The following is a 13,177-nucleotide window of genomic DNA, read 5'->3' as shown; positions in this document are numbered from 1 at the left end:
CACACACACACGTGAAACTCTTCCCATCAACAGCTCAGGCAGCATCTGTCAGACTGTCCATCACTGTGCATACAGCCTTCAGACAATTTTTTCCCTAAAGAAGAGTGGGAAATAGCAGGCGGACTGAAAGAGAATAGTCTGCCATTTAGGGTGATATAGGGAGAAAATGCCCCATGGATAATTACACATTTTAATAAAAAAAATTTAAGTAGTTCAACCAATAAAAAAGGTGCAGCAAAGCAAACAGGAGAGTCAGGGACATGTGCGTGGTTTTAAAGTGCCCATATTATGAAGAAAACACTTTTTCTGGGATTTGGGGTTATTATGGTTCTCTGGTGCTTCCACACACATACAAAAAAACTACCATGCTGTTTTGAGTGAGATAAGGGTTTCTGAATGTCCTCTGCCTTCAGTCTCCGGGTGAACGTAACTAGCCAAGATGAGGTGGCTAACTGTATCATGCTAGCGCTAGCATGCTAACTTGTTCGCAATGGCAAAACACAAAAGAACTACATCCATGTCCCTGTTCTGCCGGTATTCCACGAGTGCCCCTCGTTTAGAAGAAGTCTCCCAGCTAATCCTGCCTTGTTCTGACCAAAGTTGGAGAAACATTTATCTAGCTGAAGTGATCTTACCTAGCTACTGTGCATATGTGACTCCCAACAAAGATAGTATAGAAGTAAAATGTCTCACTCTGTAGTTAAAACAGAGACCCAAACACACAATTTGAAAACAGGATCTGTAGCAATGTGCAGTAGAACAAAAAATATATATATATTTTTTTTAAATGAAACCATGTATACCTATTCTGGTACAACTTCTAAATACAACTGTGTACCTAAAATTGAGCATAATATGGGAGCTTTAAAATGGGAGGAAGAGATGACAGATTTTTGTTGAAACAAACATACTGAAACATTAATGCAGCGTTATTTCATCCAAGCAAAAGCATTTTTTTACTGAGCAATTAATCATATAGTCTACAAATCTTTAGACATCTTTAAATTGCTAGTTTTATCCAACCAACAGTCCAAACCCCTAATATATCCCATTCCATACTGTGGTGAATGTCTCATTTACTGAGGGGGAATTAAAACCCATCAAATATGCATAAAGGAAACTAAACATAAGCTTGGTGAAATATACAAATGATTTCACTGTCAACTTTGTGGTACCAACATAGACTTTACTGTGAACTATCACAAAAAGTGGATCATTAATTTTATCTGAAAACCCATCTGCTGCACCAGAATGCCCCACTGCTCTTATTCACTCAGCTTTTGCAAGAAGAAGAGTTATGAAGCATATTCCAATTACAATCTTTTTGTGAAATATGCGTGCCATTTTCTTCATCACCAGCAATGTGTGCAGGTGTGGAGATGTTGTAATCATCCTTTACTAACAAGGCTGAGTCACAGTAGCACAGGAGACAAAAAAAAAAAAATTGGAAAACCCCCTCTCCCCACACACACTAATGAGGTTCTAAGCTACAGCAGGGTCATCTACTGAGAGCAAACACTGGCAAAACACATTGGTTATAACATAAAAACATGCCTTAAGCATTTAATCCACCACTGCTTTCATGTCGCAGAACTTTAAAGCATGAGAAAACCTGTATATGAGCTGACCAGAACAACCCCCACAAACTAAACACACTGACATATGTTTTCATAGGATTTTTAGTCTGTCATTGACGTAAGTACAACAAAGGTTCTTCATATAATAAATTAATGCAAGTCACAGTTAATGTCCTTAATTAAATATAATCAAGTCTAAGAAAACATTTTTCATCACATTGTATTCCTTGCTTCTTGTTACATTCTTCATGAGGACAAATTATAAAAATACATAAAAGACACAATGTGTATAGGATCATAAATTAAGATTCATATCAATATCGGAAATCCAAAATCTGGCTATTTTTGACTCACAAAAATTACAGCACATGGAACTACACACCAAAAAGACAACACACACACACGTAAATCCTACACAGCTAGTAGTAATACCCTTTTGACCAACATGCTGGTTAGTTAGTAAGCAGAGCAGAGAGCAGCAGAGAGCTGGTGACATGACAGCTAGTCAACCCGCCTGCAGGCACAACACACACACACACACACACACACACACACACACACACACACACACACACACACACACACACACACACACACACACACACACACACACACACACACACACACACACACACACACACACACACACACACGCACACACACGCACACACACGCACACACGCCCTGCAGCCTTCTTTAGCAATATGCGTAACAACATGTATGTGCACGGGGGGGGGCATGCTTATGAGGGATTGACGGTACAGTTTACATGACGTCGGTGTTCCATTCATGAACAACACCCCTCCTCCTCCTCCTCCTCTTCACTACGTAGCAGCTAATGCAATACAACACACCACGTGGGGGTCCTTACCCCCTTTTCCAGCCAATCCGAGCTCGCCGCTTAACGCAGCAGACACAAATACGCACGCACACGCGCTACACCCACACCCACACACACGTGTGAATATGTACAAATGTGAGGCTTAAAACGTCTACATGCTCAAGTTTCACGCGACATGCTCTACAGGGAGAGTCTATACATATGGTCACACACACATTACACCTGGCTCCTAAGTCAGATGATGACAATAATTACAGTAAAAGCTTGTTTGACAGATGATGAGAAGACAAAGAGGAAATAGATGGGAGTGATGGATGGATGAAAGGATGGAACAGAAGGAGGGAAAAAATGACAAAAAGTAAAGGGATGGATAAGGAATGAGGGATTCAAACATGGATGATTGGATGGCAGGAGGGCTGTCATAAAATAAAACAGAAGCAAAATGAAAACAGTTCTCATCCCTGTTCACTTGCATTGTAAACAACCACTGTCTCTAGGCGAGAGAGGCGAGCCTCAAGGGACAGACGGGAGGGGGAGAAAGAGAGGGAGAGAGAATGAGGGAAAACAAGATAGCACTGCATCAGGAAAGATATGAAAGACAGAGAAGGGGGATAGAGGGATAGAGAGAGAGTTGTTATGCCCCCACACACCATGACTCATCTCCGGTTTCATACCCAGCAGGAGGAGGAGGGTTTTGTGTGTGTGTGTGTGTGTGTGTGTGTGTTAATGTTGAGAGTTTGAAGAGCATGGTTAGTGCATTTTTACTTGAATATGTGTTTAGAGTGAGCGAGAGGCACAGTTGTTGATAGTGTGTGTGTGTGTGTGTGTGTGTGTGTGTGTGTGTGTGTGTGTGTGTGTGTAAGAGATGGAAGGGGGGGCTGCTGTCACAACTGGGAACATTTAACAAGTCCCCAGACGATTTCAGTTTAATTGATTCAAGGCTACAGCCAGTTCAGCTTCACGTGTGCCATCAAATTCTTTTTTTCTTTTCTTTTTTAAATCTGGACACATTACTTGCATCTGTTAATTATCAGCACTAATAGGCACACATAATATACCTTAGGAGGTTCTCCAGGAAATTATAAAAAAGGTAGGTGGCCACAAAATGCTGCTGAAAATCACACCAGAGGCAAATGCCCAATTTACATCATATTAATCCTGCTCACAACTGATTTCCAGCATCATCATCATCATCTGCATCCACATGCAAAGCCCTTGTTTTTTTGTTGTTTTACAGGTTAAGGATGCAACACTCACCCAATCCACAGATACAGCTCTGACTTTAAGGAGGTAAACAACAGCCACTCCCCCTCTTCTAAAGCCAGCTAGATCTGCACAGCACGAAGCAGGAGGAGGAGGAGGAGGAGAGGGTGAATGAGGCAGAGTTGCTCTAATTCCTTGATGTGTGTATGTGTGGTTGCGTGCTCAGCCTTCCTAAAAGCAGTGCTGCTCTCCCTGGTTTCCTTTCCTCCCTGTTACGGAGGAGTAAAGGAACCTGCAAAACCTCCACGGACTGTGAACGTTTTGGTGCCTTCACCCTGCACCCAGAACCTGCGGCTCTCCACACAACTTCATATCCTATCCCCTTGTATGTGTCTATGTGTGTGTGCGCGCGTGTGTGTGTGTGTGTGTGTGTGTGTGTGTGTGCGTGTGTGTTACAGCCTTCACGTTCGCCTGCAAGTCACAACTCACATTCCTTGCTACGCTGCTGCAAATGGCCCTATTTGTCGCAATTACGCGCAAAAATAACCCCACTTGGACACTCTCCAACTACCCGCTCGCACACTTGATTCCCACCGGGCGCGTTCACGTTACGTTTGCAGACTGTCTACAACATGGTCAAGTTAACCCGGTTCATCTCTCTGCCTGCACAGGGCTCTGGCTTCAAAGGATTATTTGTCTTTCCTTCACTGCAAGACACAACGTTAAAAACACATAACGTTAGCCTAACCCTCTCCTTGACCCACATGCACCGCTCAGGCTACAGCGTCCCTGCCGCTGACTGTGACTGACAAGCCCGCTGCAAAAGTGCGTACAGAGCTGCTGCCCTGCTGTTAGCCTAGCACCGATAGCACTTGCAGCAGCAGCAGCAGCAAAGTGGAGTTCAGCGGTCCTGCAACACTCCACATTTTATCATTTCCATCCGCTTATTAGTGGTAATTATTTTACCTTGATCGCAGTCAGCTTCGGATGCAGAGACGTCCACAGTCCTGGACGGCGAGCGATTCCCAGAGATTAGGAGATCATTGGGAGCCAGGCACATGTAGTTTTACAGCGGAGGGTTTAGCAGTAGTTCGGTTTGCCCACTCAGTGCCCTGGCAGGCTACTAGCAATGCCGCTTAACAGCCCCGAGTCAGAATCCACGTTGGGTGACAGGACTGTCCCTTCCCTTCCCTTCCCTTCCCTTGCCCTCACGGTGCGTGTTGACAGCGCGTCAGCACTGCAAAGACCGGCCCCCGAGTCCAAATCCGAAATAAAAATCCAAAAGCGGCTGCCAGGCTGAGTTGTTGCTGCCTTTCCAAGTCAACAACAACAAACACAGAGGTGCCGCCGCTGGTCCTGCTGCTGTTCACGGGTTAGCAGGCTGCGAGGTGCGCACAACATACCGCTCACAGGAAAGCATGTCGCATTTTGCAAAAGCAGCCCGAACGTGGTGTCAAACCCCGACGATGTTTTCCTCTCGGGTGCCAGCGTTATTATAGGAGGAAGGGACGGAGAAGCAAGAGGAGGAGTAAAAAGAAAAAGAAAAAAAAGAAAAGGATTCTTTATTTCCAAACGATGAGTCAGAAAAGATTGCAAGCCAGTTTCGCAACGTCCCTCCTTCAAAAAATAATTGAGCTCTTCACTTGCTGCCTTGCCTCGCTTCCACTCGTCTACCCGGTGGACGTGCACACACCGCACTCTGCACAAATGCACGGACGGGTCTTGTCTCGCTACCTATTCCCCCACCCCCCAGAAAAAAAGACAACACAGAGAAAAATCAGCTCTTATCATCAGCTTGAAAACTCTTTTGGCGCCATATTTATGGCGTACTTTCAATTCACTGTAACCGCAAACTGCACTTCCTACTCTGAAATGCTAGATTACTGCGCCTCGGAGAGGAGAGGATGGGCATTGAGCCTTCACCTGCCGCTTCTCTGTCAGTCATAGGCTGCTGCCTTACTTTGTGGCAGAAAGTGTTGAAATAGGACAGAAAAAGCCGAATCCGGTGCCAGGGATTATAGTCTATTTTTATTTTACGTAGCAAGCAGTCGCCAGTTTAAAAGAAAACTTGCTTCTGAAAATAATTTAATAGCCTAGGATTATTTATCAATGGAGGACTCAATCATGCAATGCACAGCACATCCGTTTTATAAGATGAATGTTTAATGTCTACACTTTATTGAATATTTATTTCAACCCCTAAAAGAGTAATTGCACAAATAAAGAAGTAATAATTTGTTTGTTTATTTGTAATTGCACAAATAAAGAAGTGAATGCATTTGAGAAATATCAGCAAATTATAGGTTGTGAGTTTTCACAAGGTAGGGCTAACTCCTCCTTTTTCTGAAAAGGGATCTTTTCTACTCAATATCACCTTAAAACAATGTATTTTGTCAACTTTGACTGAGTGGACTCCTTTGTAGGAAGAATTAAGTTAGAATTCAAACTTATCCCCAACTTGCAATTCATAGCCTTTTTTCAAATTGAATCTTAATCCCTTCACCTATTTTTAAAGGTGATGCCTAACTCACCATCTTCAATAACTGCTGTCAAAATAATTGGCAGCTGGAGCTTCAGTTTAAGTGAAGGCCTGTAGTTGCACTTTACTGTAAGTGATAATATCTCTCCACCAGGGATTGATTTTCGCACAGTGATCTACAGGGAATAGTTGGCAAGTAAATTACCTTCCTCCACATTTTCTCTAAAATCTATATTTAAAAGGGGAGGAGGGTGTTTGATCAATCCGTAATCTACTACCATCCACTGTCTCTAAATCACGGCCCTCTGCCTGTTATCAAGCAGGAATACATTTCCTCTTACTTTCTTTAGTTGGCCGTTTGCAGAATTCAGTTCTCATGAAAAAATCCGTCTTCTTTCCCCTGAAATTCCCTGTCTCATTACTGTAAGTCTGTGCAGCTCTAAACTCTGCATCTCCGCAGTGACAGACAGCAGACCATCTCAACTGTTGTGATTCATCTTTGCTCAGCTTTTTTGCATCTAAAATGTCTGGTCAACAGGCTACACATAGATGCAGAGCCACGAGGCAGACGGAAATTAAGGGCATTTGGATTAACAAATGGGACAATTCTACTTGGATTAAATACACAGACTTGCATTGCACACACACATACAAACACACAAACACACACACACACAGGCGAGGATGTCAGTTTCACAACCGCTCCTGTGAGCTGTATCAGGTGTCACTCAAAAAGTGTAGAGAGAGGGGGAGAGAACGAGGAAAAGAGGTTGGGATGCTGTCTGGCACAAAGTGAAACGAGGTGGTGAAGGACACAGAGGAGGGATTTCTTTGGCACACATTCAAATGCAACAGCAGCATCCCACAGTTTGTCCTCCCTTGCTCTTCCTCCTCCTCCTCCTCCTCCACCCTGTGACAAAGCTAGGCAGCGTCCCTTGAGGAAACATCCTGTGACCCTCTCCATGGTCGTTTCTAATGTGAGGGAATACAATTAACCGTCTGATGATAAGATGCACACATTGTTTATTTAGGAAGCGGATCCACCCAGATCTGGGTCAAAACATAATTGTAGTTTTTTTAGGGTTTACAGCTGCAGAGCCTTTCTTAGCATTGGATTGAGCATTTGATTGTTACATTGTTAAAGGTGCGACACAGATTCATTTTAAGACCTTACTAATTAAGTAAGTATGGTAACTAATGAGTCTGTTGCTACTGGTCTATATGACTGTATTTATAAGACAATACCATCACAAGCTATAGCCTCAACACCATTTAAAAGTGTGTCTCAACCAAAAGTTAATGTTTTGGATTTAAAAATTCCATTTTTCTATGCTTAAAATGTATGGTCCTTATTTGGCCAACATGTTGTCTTAATATCTTTGAATAATATAATCTTGGCCCAACTTTAAGCAACACCTATGAATTCTTTTTTTGTCATGTACGACCTAAAAGTAGTTAGAAAACGTGAATATCTCATCTACATACCAGAAATTTGAGCTAACCCAAAAAAGAGATTTTAATAATATACTCATAATAAGTATGTGGTTGTAGTTTGCAGTGGTGTAGAACTGGACTGCATTGTACTGGGAGGTGTTTCTAATGTTTTGCCAACCTGGTTGACAAACATCACACTGCAGTGAACTGCAGTCTGCAAAAAAAAACCAAAGCAGGAAAATGGAATTCAGACATTATGGATTCTTTTATTTACACATCACCGTTTCCTGTTGTGACATGTCTAAATGTCTTCTGTGGAAAAGGCTTATTTGTTCACAATTATACAGCGAGTTACGGAGCAAATGTAGCTGTCATATCATAGTGTTGTTGTAGTATTATTTAAGTACAACAGTTTGTACCATTTATACATGACAATTACCACAACAACAAAATGTACTGCACACTGATGTCAGTAACCTCGGTAAATTTGTCATGGTACATTATTTGTGTCATGTGTCATGTCATGTTTCAATAGTAAAACCTAACTAACTTGACTTTTTAATTTTCATATTTGATTTAAGGACAGTAACAGTAGCAGAGCTGTGTCAAAAAGCACAGAGAGGGCGGGCGAATAAAAAATGTGTGATCCCCTTCAAGTTTAATTCTCTTCATTACATTAGGACTTTGGAGTCTATTAGCTTTGAAATACTCCAGTCAAGTTAATTAGTTCCAAACCTTTCCATATTTTTCTTCCTTTGTTATCCAAAGGATAACAAATAAGCACGCATGCACGCACACACTCACACAGCATCAGCCAACACACTATTTTTCCATGACATAGGTTGCATTTGATTTTCATAACCACACATTCCAGTAAATAAGATCAACATGTGAATACGGAGATGACTTCAACAAGTATTCGTCCAGAGGCAGCTGTGTGGTGGTTTCGCGTGGGTGCACTGAGAAGATGCATGCACTTTATCATGACCACATAGCCATGTCATCTTCAATTAGGCCAAAAGACAGGTATGTATCCTTATTTTTTTGAAAGGATTCAGGACCTAAAATAGCTGACAGGCCCTACTGCTCCAGCATCCCTGCATCCCTACATGTCAAGAGAACTAGTTTTAATTAGTCTGGGTCCCAGGGTGACAGGCTGCATTTATCACTTGGGTCCCAGGCTTAAAGAATGTAAGCACCCCTGCTCTATGGGAAACTAAAGTCGATGCAATGTCATGTGCAGCCTGATTCTGATAGTCCCGCTGCAAACGACAATGTCTTTTCCACACGTTTTAGATGCTCTTCCTCCGTCACAGGTGGCTAATTTCATACTAAAACTCACAACTAAAATAGATGTAGGGTGTAAGCATAATTTACCGTCAGGATTACATAGATGGTATTGATCTGGCAAGTAGAGCAGTGCCATTGCAGCCAATGGTTTGCATTTCCTACTTAATTACAACATTTTTTTCAGCCTTTTATAACTTTTGAAATGGTTTAGACAGCTTGTGTCTAGATTTGAACGTTTAATTTTTAACCTTCATTTAACAAGACGTCTCTAGACATTGAAATTCTTCACAAAACAACAATGAACCCACATCCACAGGAAGAAGAAAAGAAAAACTGAATAGAAATACAAAAAAGGCATCTAAATACATTGAATTTATCACTCTCATGTGAGTTTTTTGGTGTTAACAGTTAAAAGTTGTGGCCTACCTTAGCTCATTTTGTATACTGTAGATCAAATGTAATAGATCAAGAAGCAGCTTGTTTCAAAATGAGGAAAATATTTGTATTCATCTACCATTAGAGTGGGTGCGAACAGGAAATAATATAAACAGGAAGAATAGAAAGTACAGAACAGGAAGTAGGATGTAATGTCTTTATTTGTTACAGTGAAAATACCATTTCCAACTTGAGGTTTTAGCTTAAGCCACAAACACGACTTAGGACATTATTAGGGAAATATCATGGTCTGGGGTTAAATAACCACTTTCACTTATAATTGTGGCATTAAAAAGAATTTCTTTTGCTCCAGACAGTCAAAAAAATCACACAGCCATATAGTCATTTAGTCAAATCATAAAGCCATTATAGAGAGCTATTTGTTCCTTGAAAGTAAACATCAATCATTGATGCTGTTTTTTGTTTCTTGGGACTAAGAAAAAAACAATAATCAAAGGTACCTGCACACCATTTAACATCCTTTCAAAATGCGAAATAGGAAAAAATCATTGATTAAGACTAACTTTCAGCTAGTAGTCAAACTACTTTGGGAAAAATTGTAGAATTTCTGGAAAACTGAACCTGAGTTGTAGCATAGGAATTGTATATAGTTACAGTTATAGTCAACTGTTCATCAGTCTGAGTCAGCTTCAGATGAGTTCATTGGAAGTCTCTGCACTCAGTGAATTACACTCTGCCATACCCCGATATACACACATCTCATTATGTTCTACACCCATGAAAGGTTTAGCGTGATCTGTAACAACCCCATTCTCCTTGCAGTAACCTTGATATCCACAGACACTTTACAGAGTGGGTTAATCCTTTCTCGTTGGCCCTCCCCCAGGACTCCAGCTGAAAGGGCTACCTGTTGTCTTTGTGTTTCCCAATTATAGTTTTCTCCTGAGTAAGCATACATTAGGTGACTCATCAAGAACACTGTCTGCCAGCGCTGGCTGGAATGCAGTGTATTATTTCAGCATCAGTGTACATTTCAGGCTGAGAGGGGGAGAGCGAGGCCATAAACTTAATGGGTTAGTTCACTCAATAAAGCGGGTGACTTGTATGACTTGGAAGCTGCCCAAAATATAACATACTCAGGAGTGCCACTCGTGGTTTTTCTGAAGGAATTTGAGAGGAGGTGAAAGTGTGTTTTTATGTGTGCTTACTTGTGTGTCTTCTTGTCTTTCTTGGACTGAAACAATGTGCGAGAAGAGAACATTTCTTACAATAACTAGTTTAGAGCTGGGATTTAGTGTAAAGGATGGTCAGGTTAACAAAAGGTTAATAAATGAACGTGTATTCATGTGTGTACATATGTGCATATGTGTGCACCTAAAGTGAGAATATAATGTTGTTTCAGTACCCAGAGGTTATGGGCATGCATACAGGTCCAGTGTGCAGAGGGAAGATTCAGACAGCATCATGTTCCTGTGCCAATTGGGTTTGTCAATGTCTCCTATTTCTGTGGCGTGTTAGCAAAACACTTGATTCAGAGCATCAGGAGAGTTTGGCCTGTTGGGAAGAAGTTTTCTAACCACTTACAGTAAACTGACACTCCATGAAAATAGAATTACAATGTTCAGAGCTCCATGGAAAACAGGATGAAGCAGAAGTATGCAGGAGAGGTTTAGGAGTGGAATAAGTTCAGACCCAACAGAGACAACCTTTCAACAAAGTTATTGCTAAAGCCCACAGAAACACGTATTTCTGCAGTCTGACTGATTCATCATGAAGTGCATTTTTGTCAGATATAAGTATAGTTCTTTCAAGTTTGTTTGGTTGCCTTAATGTTTAAATTATAATTTGTAGTTAACCTAAATATACCTGACAAAGTTGAAATAGTTTCTTTTGTATGAGAGCAACATGTCACTTTTTAAATAAGTTCAAATGAATGCTTAGATGCTTAAATCTACAGCAAGAAGGTCATAATTGCATGACAAATTATTCTTGGCCGACTGCTTGGTGTTTTGGCCTTTCCATGTGGAGAATGAATGCAGTGTATTTCCATAGGTGAGACCGTTCTTTTATCCGTTCTCATCAATGTTCTTGTCAGGTTGCACATTAAAGAAACTCCTGTCTGGCTCTGTACAGACAGTATTTCATCCCTGCATGTTCGACCGTTGTTCTAACTTGCTCAGTTTATCTTTGGCTGCGGCTTCACTGTTCCTTTACAACTGCTTTGAAAGTGATTTCAGGTGAGATGCTATGAAAAGAAGCTCTGTTGGCAAGCATTGTTCTTTTCTTTTAAACCAAATACGTTGACATAATCAATTGTAGAGTTACTTATGCACTGTGTGTCCAATGTAACCATTTGCATACCTATAAAACAGTGATCAACCTTTTTAAAAGAAAGTCATAAGGTTAATTTTCACTTTTTTTAAATAATGACCATCTTTTCCATCATGTGCATGTGTTCCATTCTGCTGGTTCACAATATAAACAATTCTTTAAAAGACCCTCTCTACGTGAATATTTCTTTCCCATGCACAATACAAAGATGACAGGTCATGGGGACTTGTCAGCATTGTTTTTGTTAGTGTTTAAAAAGTCCATCTATGATTGGCCTCTATGATTCAAAAATCATAGAGGCCAAGCCCTTTATTCTATTCCTCCTAAATGTTATGGCTATTACGATGATGGTCTCAAGACATTTTGACATCATTTACAGTTAAATTGTTTTATTTGTGCTGGAAACAAAACCAGCGACAGAGCAGTGAGGTGGTCTGTATGTCTATCTGTCTGACTTCATGTTGGCTTGCTTTCCTCTGGAATCCCTCTGCATATCAATGACTTCATGTCAAAACAAGCCCCAAATCCCCCTCTGCTGTGTGTGTGCGTGTGTGAGTGAGAGTTAGAAGATGGAGAATCTCGCAGCGGTTTGTTCACATATCTGTGTAGCCAAAATGAAAGGAGGCTATCTGTGTGTGTGTGTGTGTGTGTGTGTGTGTGTGTGTGTGCGTGTGTTTGTGCATATCTGTGAGTCTGTATGACGTTATGATGTTCATAAGCCTCTTTGCAAAGGCTGGAGGTTAAAAGTCCAGTGTTTCTCTCTAAGCATCTTCCTGGCAGACTGGTCAAGTGCAGAGAAAGAGAGATATGTCGCTCAAGTGAGAAGGAGGCAAAAAATGAAAGTGTGTGTGTGTGTGTGTATGCGTGCTGCAGACATTTCACCACCACACTACCTACTTTGTGAATTTTAGATTTTCTGGCAAAGCAAGACACACAGAGAGATCAAGCTGGAGGGGGGAAGGAAGAAGCCTCGGAAGCCTAAAGCTGTGTTAGTTCACCTACTGTCTGAAGTTAGCCAACGGCAGTGAGGAGCCACTGCTTCAATTATAATAGACTACAACATCCAAATAGACATTTTTCACAGCATACATTTTGATATATCGTGGCAGGGAAAGCACAAATGTAATTATTTTAACTAGTGATGGGTGGCTGTATTCCATTTTGGTGAGCTTCTTTCTGGGGTTTATGCACACACTCACTCACCGGTATGGCTCACTGGGACACTTAAATGGGAAAGAGACCCTGTTAAAAGTATTAATTTCAAAGTCAAAATGTCCACTGCGAAAAAGGCATACTGTGAGAGTTGAAAATGTGCACTCTTAACACATCGTTTCTTCTTCAAAGCAGCTCTGGCACTACCCCCTCAACATATGTGTGGTATGTTACAAAAAATCAACTTTTGTTATTTAAGTTTTTATTAGTTTTAACATCTTGACATTATACAAAAAACTGAATGTTATTGTTTATTTAAAAGGGTAAATACACAAAACATTTATGGCACCAGGTTCTTTTATAATTGGAGGCTGCCAGTCTATTAAAGTGATGTAACTCTTAATCCTAAGATATGATGTAGTATTTGCAGAATTGTTTATAAAACACATATACGTATGTATAAAAACACTACTT

At 40.9% G+C, this 13,177-nt stretch overlaps 1 protein-coding gene across 2 annotated transcripts in view; it reads right to left on the bottom strand.

Moving 5' to 3' along the window:
* Positions 1 to 5,481, bottom strand: part of jade2 (jade family PHD finger 2) — a 162,030-nt gene extending 156,549 nt beyond the window's left edge. For both annotated transcript variants that reach the window (XM_034890936.1, XM_034890937.1), the window contains exon 1: positions 4,588 to 5,481. The gene's annotated coding sequence lies outside the window, so the exon portion shown is untranslated. The remainder of the gene's footprint in view (positions 1 to 4,587) is intronic.
* Between the last annotated feature and the right edge of the window lie 7,696 nt (positions 5,482 to 13,177).

Source organism: Etheostoma cragini, chromosome 13 (assembly GCF_013103735.1).
Source record: "Etheostoma cragini isolate CJK2018 chromosome 13, CSU_Ecrag_1.0, whole genome shotgun sequence".
Taxonomy (NCBI): Eukaryota; Metazoa; Chordata; class Actinopteri; order Perciformes; family Percidae; genus Etheostoma; species Etheostoma cragini.
Note: the sequence above shows the minus strand (reverse complement) of the source record. Positions and strands in the feature narration are given on the sequence as shown.